This window comes from Coregonus lavaretus (assembly GCF_964263955.1).
Source record: "Coregonus lavaretus genome assembly, chromosome: 2".
In the NCBI taxonomy this organism is placed as follows: Eukaryota; Metazoa; Chordata; class Actinopteri; order Salmoniformes; family Salmonidae; genus Coregonus; species Coregonus lavaretus.
Window position 1 is genome coordinate 75,052,746 of NC_139989.1, and position 16,917 is coordinate 75,069,662.

The 16,917-nt window shown below is 44.2% G+C and overlaps 1 long non-coding RNA gene across 1 annotated transcript in view; it reads right to left on the reverse strand.

Annotated features, from left to right (window-relative positions):
- Positions 1-2,127: 2,127 nt before the first annotated feature.
- The window catches only part of LOC311142663, a 352,769-nt gene continuing 337,979 nt past the window's right edge, over positions 2,128-16,917 (reverse strand). The window contains exons 2-3 of the long non-coding RNA XR_014614359.1: positions 2,823-2,869; positions 2,128-2,308 (exon numbers count right to left, since the gene is read on the reverse strand). This is a non-coding gene — a long non-coding RNA (uncharacterized lncRNA). The remainder of the gene's footprint in view (positions 2,309-2,822; positions 2,870-16,917) is intronic.

The window sequence follows — 16,917 nt, forward strand, 5'->3', positions numbered from 1 at the left end:
AGTTAGATGACGTCATCGTGAAAAGGGCCTATTCTGCGCTGGAGCGCCCTTTACTCACGAGGGCGCTGCTGGTTCCAAACCGAACCCCTCTTTTGAAAAGGGTTATTCAAAGAACCCCTGAAGTCTACAACGGTTCAACAACGAGCTGATGGCAGAGTATAGGCTTGGAAATTCATCTTAAGGTATATTTTTTACCTTATATTATCCTAAAGGATCCTACAGGAAGCTTTTCTTTTAAGAGTGTAGTTCACTTTTACTATCCGCAAAACCATGCCTTCCGAGTTGTAAAGGGGTGGCCAGCCACATCACTCGTTTTAAAAGTCTACCATGACAACAACTATTCCATTGACTATATCCAGTAATAGTTTCTTATTGTTCTAGTTAAGATCTCACAACACAGTTAAGCTACTACAATTAAGGCATAAGACATAAGTATATATCATTTGAAAATGCAGACAAAATTGGCTTGAACTTGTCGTGTAATAACAATTTTGAAAAACACTAAAAAGGTATTCTCCCAAGGTCAATACTTCAAAAAATAATGAATCATACAATGTTTGTCCTCTGTAGTTGCGTGTCTTTCTTTTTTTGCTGAAATCCATTCTTTTTCATTAAACGTTAATGAAATTCAACCACCGACTTTTTGCTCCTTTTTTTTGCAACTGTGTCATTTGAATATCCAATGACTTAGACCAAGGGCTCCAAATACTCGTTGTCCAATCAAATCACACAATCTACAGATGGGCTGTCAACCAATCAACATTTTGCAGATCATTACAGGCGTCAGTAAACACAAAATTGGGCGCATAACTTTATTGACTTGGCACATTTTCTGTCCAGAGACACTGAGAAATAACAACCAGGAAAGATAAATCATAGAAAGATATGTTTATTTTACATATTACAATAATTGTATAGCCTAGGTTTCATTTACAAACAGACACATTCACTACATTTGTTCCATTATTCATTTAATTACTTATTATTTTCAGTAAACTCTTATTCTATAACATCTATTGTTTTAACATTCACACTGCTAGTTTTACCCATTATATTTATATATATATATATATACACTACCGTCATTTATATAAATATAATATATAATTATCAATATATAACCATATAATAGATATATAGCATTTACTATATAGACACACACACAAACACACACACACACACACACACACACACACACACACACACACACACACACACACACACATACATACATACAGTATTGAGAGATAGGGAGAGACAGACAGATGTGAGGACAATATGTCTGAGAATCAATATGTAGGTTGTAGTTTAGAATGAGTTAGGGGCAGAGGAGGGTACAAAAGGACAAGTGTTTTGTCCCTGACCAGTCCTCCTACTGCCAGACCACTGGATCCTGTGTCTCCATCAAAAACCTAATTTCTGTGCCGGCCGTGCTGATTGGCCACACTAAGAACCAAGACCCAGAAGAAGGGCAGGAAGAGGACATTGGCTGTTACACCAGCTAAGGTGAAGAAGGTGACATTGGCTGTTACACCAGCTAAGGAGAAGAAGGTGAGATTGGCTGTTACACCAGCTAAGGAGAAGAAGGTGAGATTGGCTGTTACACCAGCTAAGGTGAAGAAGGTGAGATTGGCTGTTACACCAGCTAAGGAGAAGAAGGTGGGATTGGCTGTTACACCAGCTAAGGTGAAGAAGGTGAGATTGGCTGTTACACCAGCTAAGGAGAAGAAGGTGAGATTGGCTGTTACACCAGCTAAGGAGAAGAAGGTGAGATTGTCTGTTACACCAGCTAAGGAGAAGAAGGTGAGATTGGCTGTTACACCAGCTAAGGTGAAGAAGGTGAGATTGTCTGTTACACCAGCTAAGGAGAAGAAGGTGAGATTGGCTGTTACACCAGCTAGTGTGTGTGTGTGTGTGTGTGTGTGTGTGCGTGTTCAGTGTGTGTGTGTGTGTGTCCAGTGTATGTGTCTGTGTGTGTGTCCGGTGTGTGTGTGTGTGTGTGTGTTTGTCCTGCGTGTGTGTGTCCAGTGTGTGTGTGTGTGTGCAGTGTGAGTGTGTCCAGGTGTGTGTGTGTCCAGTGTGTGTGTTTGTCCAGTGTGTGTGTGTTTGTGTGTGTGTCTAGTGTGTGTGTGTCCAGTGTGTGTGTGTGTGTCCAGTGTGAGTGTGTCCAGTGTGTGTGTTTGTCCAGTGTGTGTGTGTGTGTGTGTGTGTGTGTGACACTCCATCCTCCATGTCACCTTTCTGTTCTCCTCAGACAGAGAGAGGAATCTGTTTACTGTGTTTGGATCCAGTGTGAGATCACAGACATCTGATGGATGAAACCAGACACAATATTAGAAATCATCATCATTCACATTAGAATGTTAACTCACTTTTCACTAATTAATTTAATGTAGATGTTTCTAGGTATCAAAAGGAGAAGTTAAGGTAACTTGAGATTTGTTCAATGATCATATGTTATACTGTATGGTAATATAAAACACACTTATTGCCATTAATTACACACACACACACACATCCTGAACACACACACACTGGAAACACATCCTGAACACACACTGGACACACACATCTTCATGCATGAACACACACACACATTTCTAAAGTAACACGAACACGCCACACACACACACACACACACACATACACACACATTGTCAAAGCAACTCTTTGTAAACTTTGTTGTCCCTGATTTGTGCTTCTGTAGAACTACAGCTGATATTTAATATGACCAAGTAAGTAATGATGGTGGTCTTTGACTTTGACTTCACTTGAATTAAGACTTATTCTTAGTCATATTCTTCACAGCAGTCAACACTCACATTTTCTAAGTCCAGGTTCCATTGTGTTCTCTCCACCATGTTCCACACTGTAGCGGTAAGCAGAAGAACAGACAGTCATTGAGGGATACACCTGAACTCACACACACACACAAACACACACACTGGACACACACACACACACACACACTCACACACACATTCAGCATATAACTTTGTACAAGCGGTGGTAAGAATGTTTGTCCGTGTGTGTGTCCAGTGTGTGTCCAGTGTGTGTGTGTCCAGTGTGTGTGTGTCCAATGTGTGTGTGTGTGTCCAGTGTGTGTGGGTCGAGTGTGTGTGTGTGTGGGTCCAGTGTGTGTGTGTCCGGTGTGTGTTTTCTTTTTGTGTGTGTGTGTGTCCAGTGAGTGTGTGTGTGTCCAGTGTGTGTGTGTGTGTCCAGTGTGTGTGTGTGTCTACTGTGTGCGTGTGTGTCAAGTTTTTGTGTGTGTTTTTGTGTGCGTGTCCAGTGTGTTTGCGTGTGTCCAGTGTGTTTGTGTGTGTCCAGTGTGTGTGTGTGTGTGTGTGTGTGTCCAGTGTGTGTGTGTGTGTGTGTCCAGTTTGTGTGTGTTTGTGTGTCCAGTTTGTGTCCAGTTTTTGTGTCTGTGTGTGTCCAGTGTGTGTGTGTGCTTGTGTCCAGTGTGTGTGTGTGTGTGTGTGTGTGTATGTGTGTGTGTGTTTGTCCAGTGTGTGTGTTTGTCCAGTATGTGTACTGTACACACAAACACACACATATTGGACACATACAGACACACACACTGGACCCCCACACACACTGGACACAAACACACAAACACACACTGGACACACACACACACACACACAAACACACACACACACGCACACACAAACACAAACACACACACACACAAACCACTGGATCCACAGCAATCCAAAAGCTTTTTCTGGGAGTGTGAGTGAGGAAGGATCTTTGGGTTCTCTGCCTCTCCTAGCAGCCTGTCATTCATCACTCAAGCTGTTTGCTAACTCTGCTTCATGCGTTGCCAAAATAAGTAGCTCTGTTTGTGCTCAGACAATCCTACATTTCACACATACACACACGCACACCATTCACCTGCACTGCACAGGCCCCAGAAGCACTGAGAATACTGGGCCTCAATTGGCTCTCAGTCACTGCAGCAAATAGCTATCGCCATAATGAAAGGTTTTTAATACGAGTAGCTGTTTTCCCCTGATGTGTCTTTGTCAAACTGTGGAAGTTTATTTAGTGGTGAAAGTCATTCTCAATCATTTTAACGTTCAACTGTCTCGGTAATTAGCAGGTTCAATGCAGCGAAGGGGTATTTTGGAATGACACCCTCCATTATATGGTGTGCAAGGACTGAACACTCGTTGGTGCAAGAATGTACCGAGATAGAAGGAGAGATTGTGGGTGTCTTTATGCCAACAAAGTGTGATTCCAGAGTTTCTACAGTGTTAAGTAGCCTTAGTTATGTTATTTTAAGGACCTATCTTGTGCCTCCTCGCCACAGCGCTACCGTGTCCTCAAGCAACTCAGCGAGAAGAAGCCGAAGGGTTTTTAAAGTGGACAACTTAAACGAAAACCATTCTCTTTTTTCATGAGTGTTCCAGAAGACAGACCTTCATTGCCAGGACAAATAGTGATGTTGTTTCCAAACCAAACTTCAAGGTCTTTAAGTGAGTGTGTGTGTGTGTGGGGGGGGGGGGTCGGTCACATATTAACAGAGCTCTCTGCCTAGGCTTCCTCACGGCACCATGACAACCAATACTTACAAAGTAATCCTTATTTTGAATATTTTTGAAATAGACCAAATTTCTTTTGGGCTGAGAATATAAGACTTATAACTCTGAGAGAGCATCCAAGGGCTAGAATGATGCATATAGAATGTATGACAAACAATAATTTTTAAATATAATTCTAAAATCTTCAGAATTCTGAGATTTTTGTCCATAATACAGAATTCAAGCCAACATTCCAATCTCATTATGACTCAACAATTAAGCTAGGCTACAACCATAGAATTTGGAATTAGAACTTGGCTACAACAAGTTCCAAACCAAAGAAAACAACCAGCATATCCATTCACCACACCATAACTACTCAAGTGTATATCTTTTTAAATCTCCATAAGTGGACAGACATCGCAGAGGAGAGGTGAGTTAGAACATAATAATGTGTAAAAGTGTTTGACTTCTAAGGAAATCAGTGAAGGTAGGCCTACTTATTACCATTTAATAAATTATACCAGTTATCCTGAAGGTAACTGAAGTTGGAAAACTGGCATGGCCAGACAGTTTTAAGAAAATGACATGGAAAAGATTCACACAAAATAAAAAAAATAAGGAATACATGTTTCTCCATACATATTGATGCAGAGAGAAGTCATTGAGATGGAGAAAGAGATGACTGAAAGTGAGGAGATGGAGAAAGGCAACAAGATGAGGGGGGAACGAGAGATAGAAAGACAAAGAGAAATGGAGGGGCTGCTGAGAATGAGAAAGGAGATTGAGACTTGTAACAAGGTAGACCACTACCGGTGGAAGCTGCAGAGAGAGGTGTTGGAGGAAGTCAACAAGGTGAGGGTGGAACCAGAGCAAGAAAGAGAAAGGCTAATTGAAGAGTTGCTGAGACAGATAAGGGAGACTGAGGCTTCTATTGAGGTAAACTGCTACCAATGGAAGCTGGAGAGAGAGTTCTTTGAGAAACAGAGAGAAAGTGCAGTGTCAGACAGAAAAAATATGGAGCTCAAGATGGCAATGCTGAAGGTGCAGAACATACTGCACTTGGCCAAGATAGGGAAGTTGACCGTGGAGAACACGCGGCTGTCAGCTGAGAATGAAAGGCAGCGAGAGGTGTCGGACAAACAGAGAGAAAGCGCAGCGACCGACAAACAAACAATGGTGGACAAGATATCAAAGGTGAAGATGTCCTTGGCCAAGTTATGGAAGGTGACAGTGGAGAAAAAGAAGAGACTGTTAGCTGAGAATGAAAGGGTGGGGAAGGAGAGGGTGAGAGAGAGGAATGGATGGAACCTCATAAGAAAATGGTTTGAAGACAGCTTTGGCCAAAGCAGACCAGGAGAGGAATCAGACCCTAGTAGCCTGGAAGGAGGACAGGGGGAGATGGGCCAAGGCCAAGGCTGGCCTACGAAGCCTCTTGGATCAACGGGGGGAAAGATGGATGAAGGAGAAGGAGGAGATTAAGAGGAGGAGCACGCAGGCAGCAGAGGAGTGGATAATTGAGCTGAGAGAGAAGGAGAGAGCGATAGAGGCTCTGGAAAGAGAAAAGATGAGGATTCTGTGCCTGAATGGACAAGAGAAGAAGGGATGGGAGATGGAAAAGAGAGAGATGGAGAAGGAGAACTGGAAGATTACAGAGGAGCGGGATAGAAAGAGTAGTGAAATTGAGATAATGCAAAGGGACAAAGAGAGATGGGCAATAGAGAAGAGGGATGTGGTGGAGAGGATGAAGGAGGCGTACATAAAGCTGTACCAGATGCAGACTGTCCTGAGGTTCAGAGAGCAAGAGCAGGCACAGGTACAGTACTCCATTTAACCAGTCACAGTTCAGGGAGGTCATAAGTCACCTCCTAATGGTTATACTATCAGATTCAACAGATTAAGTTGACTGCATGCTAGAGAAGGAGTAATAATCATATTTCAGATCACTGACCAACATGTATGGACTTTCTCTTTCAGATGGAAACTAAACGCGCCCAGAGAGTCAGGGCAAAGCAGGAGAAAAAGGAGAGGAAAGAAAGAGACTTGTTGGAGAAGAACAAAGTAAAAGAACTGCTCAGAGCTAGAAAAGCAGAGAGTAAGGAAGAAGTGAGGAAGAATAAGGAGAGGGTGAAAGCCCACCTGGACGAGGTGGCAAGGAACTATAACGAAAAGAAACAGAGGGAGAAAGAAAGAGAAAAGCTGTTGAAAAAGGCATATGGCAAAGAAAATCACATGGTGTACATCCCAGACCTCATACTGAAGAAGATGTAAGAACACAACGCATATGGAAGAGTAAATATTATCAGATAGCATTGGTCAAAAGTTCATTTCTATCTTCTTTCATTTAGTGGAATACTTCATCAATAAAATAATATGAGCATTTATTTGTCAGCATTCATTCCCATATGGAAGAAAGAACACACAAAATATGAGAAAAGTATAAGATGTGGATTAAAGGTTGATATGGTTACTGGATAATGCAATGTGAAGGGCTAGATTCTATCAAATCGGAGGTGGAACTGCGTTAGAGATGGCAAGTCCACAAGCAGCTCCTTGCATTAGCTTATCGCGTACACTGCCATTGGATGCAACGAGAGAGAGAGAGAGAGGCATCAACAGAATGCCCTTAGGTGCATGAATGCCTAGTGTGTTTATGTATACGTGTGTGTCAGAGGAGGCTGGTGGGAGGAGGTATAGGAGGACAGGCTCATTGTAATGGCTGGAATGGAATAAATGGATGAGTTTCCATATGTTTGATGTGTTTGATACCGTTCCATTTATTCCATTCCAGCCATTCCAATATGCCCATCCTCCTATACACACACATACTGAACACACACACACACTGGACACACACACTGACACACACTGGAAACACAAACACACTTGATACACACATACTGTACACACACACACACTGGACACACACACTGACACACACTGGACACACAAACACACTTGATACACACACACTGGACAAACACACCCACACTCTGGACACACACACAGAATGGACACACACACACACACTGAACACACACTGGACACACACAAAGAGGACACACACACACTGGACACACACACACACACACACACACTGGACAAACACACACACACACACACACACACAGGACACACACTCATACAAACTGAACACACACACACATACACACTGGAAACATACACACTGGACACACACACACCTGACACACACACACACACAGGACACACGGGACACACACACACACACTGGACACACACACTCACACACGCTGGACACACACACACACACACACACACACACAACTGACACACAAACACACACACACAGGACACACACACACACTGGACACACACACACACACCTGACACACAAACACACACACAGGACACACAAACAGGACACACACACACACAGGACACACAAACACATTGAACACACACACACTGGACACACACACTGGACACACACACAGAGGACACACACACACACACACACACTGGACAAACACACATACACACACACACACACGATACACAGTCATACACACTGGACACACACAAATACACACTGGAAACATACACACTGGACACATACACACCTGTAACACACACACACACAGGACACACACACACACACTGGACACACACACTCACACACACTGGACACACACACACACACACACACACCTGACACACACATAAACACAGGACACACACACACACACACACTGGACACACACACACACACACCTGACACACACACTGGACACACACACACACACACACTGGACACGCACAAACACTCACACACACACACTGGACACACACAATGGACACACACACATACGCTGGAAACACACACATACTGGACACACACACTGGACTAACACAAACACTCACACACTCAATGGACACACACACTGGACACACACACATACGCTGGACACACACACACTGGACACACACACACGACACACACACATACACACTGGACACACACACACCTGACACACACACACACACAGGACACACACACTGGACACACACACACACACTGGACACACACACACACTGGACACACACACACCTGACACACACACACACACAGGACACACACACACACTGGACACACACACACACACACACACACACTGGACACACACACACACACTGGACACACACACCCCTGACACACACACACACACACAGGACACACACACAGGACACACACACTCACACACACTGGACACACACACACACTGGACACACACACTGGACACACACACTGACACACACTGGACACACAAACACACTTGATACACACACACTGTACACACACACACCGGACAAACACAGACCGGACAAACACACACTGGACACACACACACACACACACACACACACACTGGACACACATACACACACTGGACACACACACTCACACAAACTGGACACACACACACACACTGGACAAACACACATACACACTTACACACACACACACTGGACACACACACACACTGGACACACACACTCACACACACTGGACACACACAAACACACACACACACACTGGACGCACACACTGGACACACACACACATACGCTGGACAAACACACACTGGACACACACACTCACAAACACTGGACACTCACACACACACATCTGACACACACACAAACACAGGACACACACACATGACACTCACACACACTGGACTTACACACACACACACCTGACACACACACACACACACACACACACACACACACACTGGACACACATACACACACACACACACACACACACACACACTGGACACACACTGGACACACACAAACACTCACACACACACTGGACACACACACTGGACACACACACTGGACACACACACATACGCTGGACACACACACACTGGACACACACACACACGACACACACACATACACACTGGACACACACACACCTGATACACACACACACACAGGACCCACACACTGGACACACACACACACTGGACACACACACACACACACACACACACACACACACACATACTGGACACACACACCCACACTGGACACACACACTCACACACACTGGACACACACACACACTGGACACACACACTCACACACACTGGACACACACAAACACACACACACACTGGACGCACACACTGGACACACACACATACGCTGGACACACACACGCTGGACACACACACACTGGACACACTCACACTTGACCCACACACATACAAACTGGATACACACACCTGACACACACACACAAGACACACACACTGGACACACACACACACTCACACACACTGGACACACACACACACACTGGACAAACACACACTGGACACACACACACACACTAGACACACACACACACACTGGACAAACACACACACGACACACACACATACACACTGGATACACACACCTGACACACACACACACAAGACACACACACTGGACACACACACACACACACACACACACACACTCACACACACTGGACACACACACACACACTGGACACACACACACTGGACACACACACACACACACACTGGACACACACACACTGGACACATTTCCATGTGTAGGATTTTGATGAAAGGAAATCCCATATAGCCTACTGGACAGGACTTTGCTATGGCATCTTCTGTTTGGGTGTCTCAGGTCAGGTCTGAGCCATGATCAGAATGTGTCTCTGTGTCTATTTCCAGCCCTGCCATTTCTACCTGTCCTGATCTAGTGTTTCACCCCTGACCTCCTCACACCGTCTCACTGTCCATGTCTGCTTTTAGCTCCCACCTCTACTTCACTGTGTTATAATGGACCTTATGCTTGTTATGTCACCTCTGGAACCAGTTATCAAACATACTGACCTTTCTGACCCTATCCCATGGCCCTACTTTCTACAATTGAACATGTAAATTCCTCTATGAGTTTTGTTTAGTGTCCATTTACTTATCTATGTATTTGTTGTATATTGGGGTTGTGCCGCAGAGCATCATGGGGGTTTGTATGTGTTGAGATGATCACATTCCAGATAAATGGTTGAACTGATCTCCTGTCTCATCATTATTGAATTGTTATACAGACGTGGTTATGAATCCCACGAGACATAACAAAAGATTGGTGATGAGTAAGTCTGAATCTACAGGAACTATTCTGTCTGGAAGTTGTGGGTTTTTACAACTGTTTAAAAATGTTATTTTCTGTGGTCCAGTCTAGGCTAATGTTAGCACAGTGTACTGCTAGCAGAGGCAAGTGCATAGTCGAGCTAGCTAAGAAAGAGAGTTAACCAGTGGTGTAAAGTACTTAAGTAAAAATACTTTAAAGTACTACTTAAGTAGTTTTTTTGAATGCTTAGCAGGACAGAAAATGGTCCAATTCACACACTTATCAAGAGAACATCCCTACTGCCTCTGATCTGGCATACTCACTAAACACATGCTTTGTTTGTAAATTGTCTGAGTGTTGGAGTGTGCCTCTGGCTGAACATAATTTTAAAAACAAGAAAATTGTCTGGTTTGCTTTATGTGAGGAATTTGAAATGATTTATACTTGTACTTTTACTTTTGATACTTAAGTATATGGAGAATTATGACTTTGCTAATATTTTCAAGTGGAACCTGAGAGGATGTTTATTCAGTTTCAGAGGGAGACGTTTTAGAGTGACACCTAATAGAACATAGGGAGTCTGTTTGTTGTAGGGGTCAGTATGGGGAACCACCCATATTTTGGGAAAGATTATAAGTATGGGCTAGAGACAAAGAACATTAGAACAGACTTATTATTTTGGGACTCTGTTCTCCGGATGCTATATACATCTGTAAACTTATGCTGAAATCTTGTGATATGAATAAAACGTATGATCAAAGTTCAGTATTAGCGGACTCCTTTGTTTAACAGTATATAATATTGTGGAGATACTTAAAGGACATTTTTTACCAGAACCACTAGTTAATGCTGAAAGGTTCAGGTTCCACAGGAGACATCAGGAAGAGGGAGAATCAGTAACAATGTTTGCTGCTGCATTAAAGAAACTACCAGAACACTGAGTTTAATGCTGTTCTAAATGACATCATTAGAGACAGACTAGTATGTGGGCTACGGAGTGAAGCTACACAAAAGAGACTGTTGACTGAAAGTCATCTGACCTCGGCAAAGGACATTGAAATCAGTGTGTCCATGGAACTAGCTGCTAAAGAGGCTCACCAGTTGAGTTCATCAGGAACTTAGTGGGTTCATCTAACAATCCTAATCATCAGCTGATACATTTTAATCTCATACACAGGGTAAACCTTCCACCTAGAAAACATAATTTTATATAAATCACAACTGCTCCTCTGTGTGATCTATGTAATCAAGGTGCCTTGGGCTCCTTTAATTATATGTACTGGGAGTGACCAGGGGACATGTTTTGGAAAGAGGTATCCTCATACCTTGTTCCCCCAAACTCACCACTGTCATTACAGCAAAGACGTATAATGTTGTCAGGTTGGACAGCAGCTAAAAATATTTTGGAACTAAGATGGCAACCACCACACCTCATTGGATCAGCACTTTTATAGATATCATTTATTTAGAACTATCTACTGCTAGGATCAATGGGGCTAGCCAAACAACAATTGCAGCTGAAACCATAAAATAACTCCTGTAGTTGGTTTTACCCAACAGATTAACCGTTAATTATAATTTTTGTGCAAATGTGTACCTTGATTTAGTATTTAATTTAATGGAGATCAGGTTGGGTGTGTTGGGGTGGTCCCAGGAGGGGTTGGAGGGTGGGTTGGGGTGGTCCCAGGAGGGGTTGGAGGGTGGGTTGGGGTGGTCCCAGGAGAGGTTGGAGGGTGGGTTGGGGTGGTCCCAGGAGGGGTTGGAGGGTGTGTTGGGGTGGTCCCAGGAAGGGTTGGATGGTGGGTTGGGGTCGTCCCAGGAGGGGTTGGAGGGTGGGTTGGAGTGGTCCCAGGAGGGGTTGGAGGGTGGGTTGGGGTGGTCCCAGGAGGGGTTGGAGGGTGGGTTGGGGTGGTCCCAGGAGGGGTTGGAGGGGTTGGAGGGTGGGTTGATGCAGCTGAGGTGGGTGATTGTATATGTGGTTTATTATAATTGTATTTATCTGCAATAACTAGTTTCCATAACATACTGATATATATTTTAACAGTATTGTGTCTCTAGCTGTATAACCATTCCTGCTGCTAGTTGTTCTTGTCTGTGTTTCTTTAAAATAAATACAAAGTTGATCACAAAAAAAGGAAAAGTGCACAGAGTTTCAACTGAAAATCAGAGACCGGGAAATCAAGTCACATGTTTCCACTGTGGCAAGGTGGGACATCAGCTATCAACATGCTGGTGGAAGGACATGGATTGTCCAGCCTGTGGTAAAAAGGGCAACATCGAACAAGCCTCCAGAAACAAAAAGAGAAGAGGGAGAGCAGGACCTGCTGTCTTGACATTGTGTATTTTTCCCCAGTGGGAGCAGTGGTTCTTGGGGAAGAGGGAGAGCAGGACCTGCTGTCTTGACATTGTGTATTTTTCTCCAGTGGGAGCTGTGGTGCTTGGGGAAGAGGGAGAACAGGACCTGCTGTCTTGACATTGTGTATTTTTCCCCAGTGGGAGCTGTGGTGCTTGGGGAAGAGGGAGAGCAGGACCTGCTGTCTTGACATTGTGTCTTTTTCCCCAGTGGGAGCTGTGGTGCTTGGGGAAGAGGGAGAGCAGGACCTGCTGTCTTGGCAGCCTGCTTGGTGACTGTAGCTTCTTTCTCTGCGTTCATGTGGTTCTCACCAAGCTCACATGCCAGATCCATGATGAAATGTCTCCTGCTGACTGTCTTGTCAAGGCATTGCTTGTACAACAAGTGTTGATAGCAGTCATGTCGAGCACATTGTAGAACACCTCAACAGGCAAGAGGAGAGTACCCCCTTTTACAGAGTACAGTCAACAGGCCAGAGGAGAGTACCCCCTTTTACAGAGTACAGTCAACAGGCCAGAGGAGAGTACCCCCTTTTACAGAGTACAGTCAACAGGCCAGAGGAGAGTACCCCCTTTTACAGAGTACAGTCAACAGGCCAGAGGAGAGTACCCCCTTTTACAGAGTACAGTCAACAGGCCAGAGGAGAGTACCCCCTTTTACAGAGTACAGTCAACAGGCCAGAGGAGAGTACCCCCTTTTACAGAGTACAGTCAACAGGCCAGAGGAGAGTACCCCCTTTTTCAGAGTACAGTCTGGACATCTGGTCGAGTGCATCCACACCAACCTTTTACATAAAATAAAATAGAATAGAATAGGTTATAATTATATAGAATGATAATACTAATAGTAATAATATGAATGTAATATAATAAAAGGGGATCCTATTTGGTGTTTGGCAGATGGGAAGGCTATCTGTATATGGTAGAGATACTGTATATACCTTTGTGTGATTGTAGTCTGTCACTGTCTCCGGTTTCTTCTTCTGGTCACTGCCGGTGGCAACAGTGGGGTGCATGGTGCTGAGGAAGCTAACACTTATTTATTTTACATCTGTACACCGTGAGTGTTGCTTTACCACCCTCCATCACACCGTGAGTGTTGCTTTACCACTCTCCATCACACCGTGAGTGTTGCTTTACCACTCTCCATCACACCGTGAGTGTTGCTTTACCACGCTCCATCACACCGTGAGTGTTGCTTTACCACTCTCCATCACACCGTGAGTGTTGCTTTACCACTCTCCATCACACCGTGAGTGTTGCTTTACCACTCTCCATCACACCGTGAGTGTTGCTTTACCAGCAGCTTCTGCCTTTGTTTGTTCACTGTTTTGTTCACATTCATCCCATCAGATTGTGTAAAGGATTTTATGAGTTCTGAAAAATACTGACTTGGAAGCATCTCTCTGACCTCACACTGCTGAAACACACCCAAGTAAAGACCACATAGCTACAGTTATATGCTTTTCTGTTTTTACCCACTTTTACAGCCAATGTATGGACTGGCATCCATATGAATCAGTAGAATATACAGACTAGTTAGCCAATAAGGGTTCAGCAACATCAAGCAAGCAGCACTAAACAGGCAGGCATCTCAGGCAACACAATCTCACACTCAATACGTGCAAATATATGTTAAAAGTATTGCAGCAGATTTCGTGCGAATGTGCGCGTTTTTGTGCTACTTAATTCGTAAGAAAAGACTAAACTAATTGTGTGACTTCCTTTGTGCGAAAAGACACACATTTAACGAGTACACGCAAGCCTTTGCAGCAACCATTTTTTTTTTTTTTTTTTTTTTTTTTTTTTTCCCACCTTTATTTAACCAGGTAAACCAGTTGAGAACAAGTTCTCATTTACAACTGCGACCTGGCCAAGATAAAGCAAAGCAGTGCGATAAAAACAACAACACAGAGTTACATATGGGGTAAAACAAAACAAAGTCAAAAATACAACAGAAATACATATAATATACAGTGTGCAAATTTAGCAAGTTATGGAGGTAAGGCAATAAAATAGGCTATAGTGCAAAATAATTACAATTAGTATTAACACTGGAATGATAGATGTGCAAGAGATGATGTGCAAATAGAGATACTGGGGTACAAATTAGCAAAATAAATAACAATATAGGGATGAGGTAGTTGGGCGGGCTAATTTCAGATGGGCTGTGTACAGGTGCAGTGATCGGTAAGGTGCTCTGACAACTGATGCTTAAAGTTAGTGAGGGAGATAAGTGTCTCCAGCTTCAGAGATTTTTGCAATTTGTTCCGGTCATTGGCAGCAGAGAACTGGAAGGAATGGCGGCCAAAGGAGGTGTTGGCTTTGGGGATGACCAGTGAGATATACCCGCTGGAGCGCAGACTACGGGTGGGTGTTGCTATGGTGACCAATGAGCTAAGATAAGGCGGGGATTTGCCTAGCAGTGATTTATAGATGGCCTGGAGCCAGTGGGTTTGGCGACGAATATGTAGTGAGGACCAGCCAACAAGAGCGTACAGGTCACAGTGGTGGGTATTATATGGGGCTTTGGAGACAAAACGGATGGCACTGTGATAGACTACATCCAATTTGCTGAGTAGAGTGTTGGAGGCTATTTTGTAAATGACATCGCCGAAGTCAAGGATCGGTAGGATAGTCAGTTTTACGAGGGCATGTTTGGCAGCATGAGTGAAGGAGGCTTTGTTGCGAAATAGGAAACCGATTCTAGATTTAACTTTGGATTGGAGATTCTTAATGTGAGTCTGGAATGAGAGTTTACAGTCTAACCAGACACCTAGGTATTTGTAGTTGTCCACATACTCTAAGTCAGACCCGTCGAGAGTAGTGATTCTAGTCGGGTGGGCGGGTGCAAGCAGCGTTCGGTTGAAGAGCATGCATTTAGTTTTACTAGTGTTTAAGAGCAGTTGGAGGCTACTGAAGGAGTGTTGTATGGAATTGAAGCTCGTTTGGAGGTTTGTTAACACAGTGTCCAATGAAGGGCCAGATGTATACAAAATGGTGTCGTCTGCGTAGAGGTGGATCTGAGAGTCACCAGCAGCAAGAGCGACGTCATTGATATATACAGAGAAAAGAGTCGGCCCAAGAATTGAACCCTGTGGCACCCCCATAGAGACTGCCATAGGTCCAGACAACAGGCCCTCCGATTTGACACATTGAACTCTATCTGAGAAGTAGTTGGTGAACCAGGCGAGGCAGTCATTTGAGAAACCAAGGCTATTTAGTCTGCCAATAAGAATGCGGTGGTTGACAGAGTCGAAAGCCTTGGCCAGGTCAATGAAAACGGCTGCACAGTACTGTCTATTATCGATCGCGGTTATAATATCGTTTAGGACCTTGAGCGTGGCTGAAGTGCACCCATGACCAGCTCGGAAACCGGATTGCATAGCGGAGAAGGTACGGTGGGATTCGAAATGGTCGGTGATCTGTTTGTTGACTTGGCTTTCAAAAACTTTTGAAAGGCAGGGCAGGATGGATATGGGTCTGTAACAGTTTGGATCTAGAGTGTCACCCCCTTTGAAGAGGGGGATGACCGCGGCAGCTTTCCAATCTCTGGGGATCTCAGACGTTACGAAAGAGAGGTTGAACAGGCTAGTAATAGGGGTTGCGACAATTTCGGCGGCTAGTTTTAGAAAGAAAGGGTCCAGATTGTCTAGCCCAGATGATTTGTAGGGGTCCAGATTTTGCAGCTCTTTTAGAACATCAGCTGTCTGGATTTGTGTGAAGGAGAAGCGGGGGGGCATGGGCAAGTTGCAGCGGAGGGTGCAGAGCTGGTGGCCGGGGTAATGGTAGCCAGGTGGAAAGCATGGCCAGCCGTAGCAAAATGCTTGTTGAAATTCTCGATTATTGTAGATTTATCGGTGGTGATAATGTTTCCTAGCGTCAGTGCAGTGGG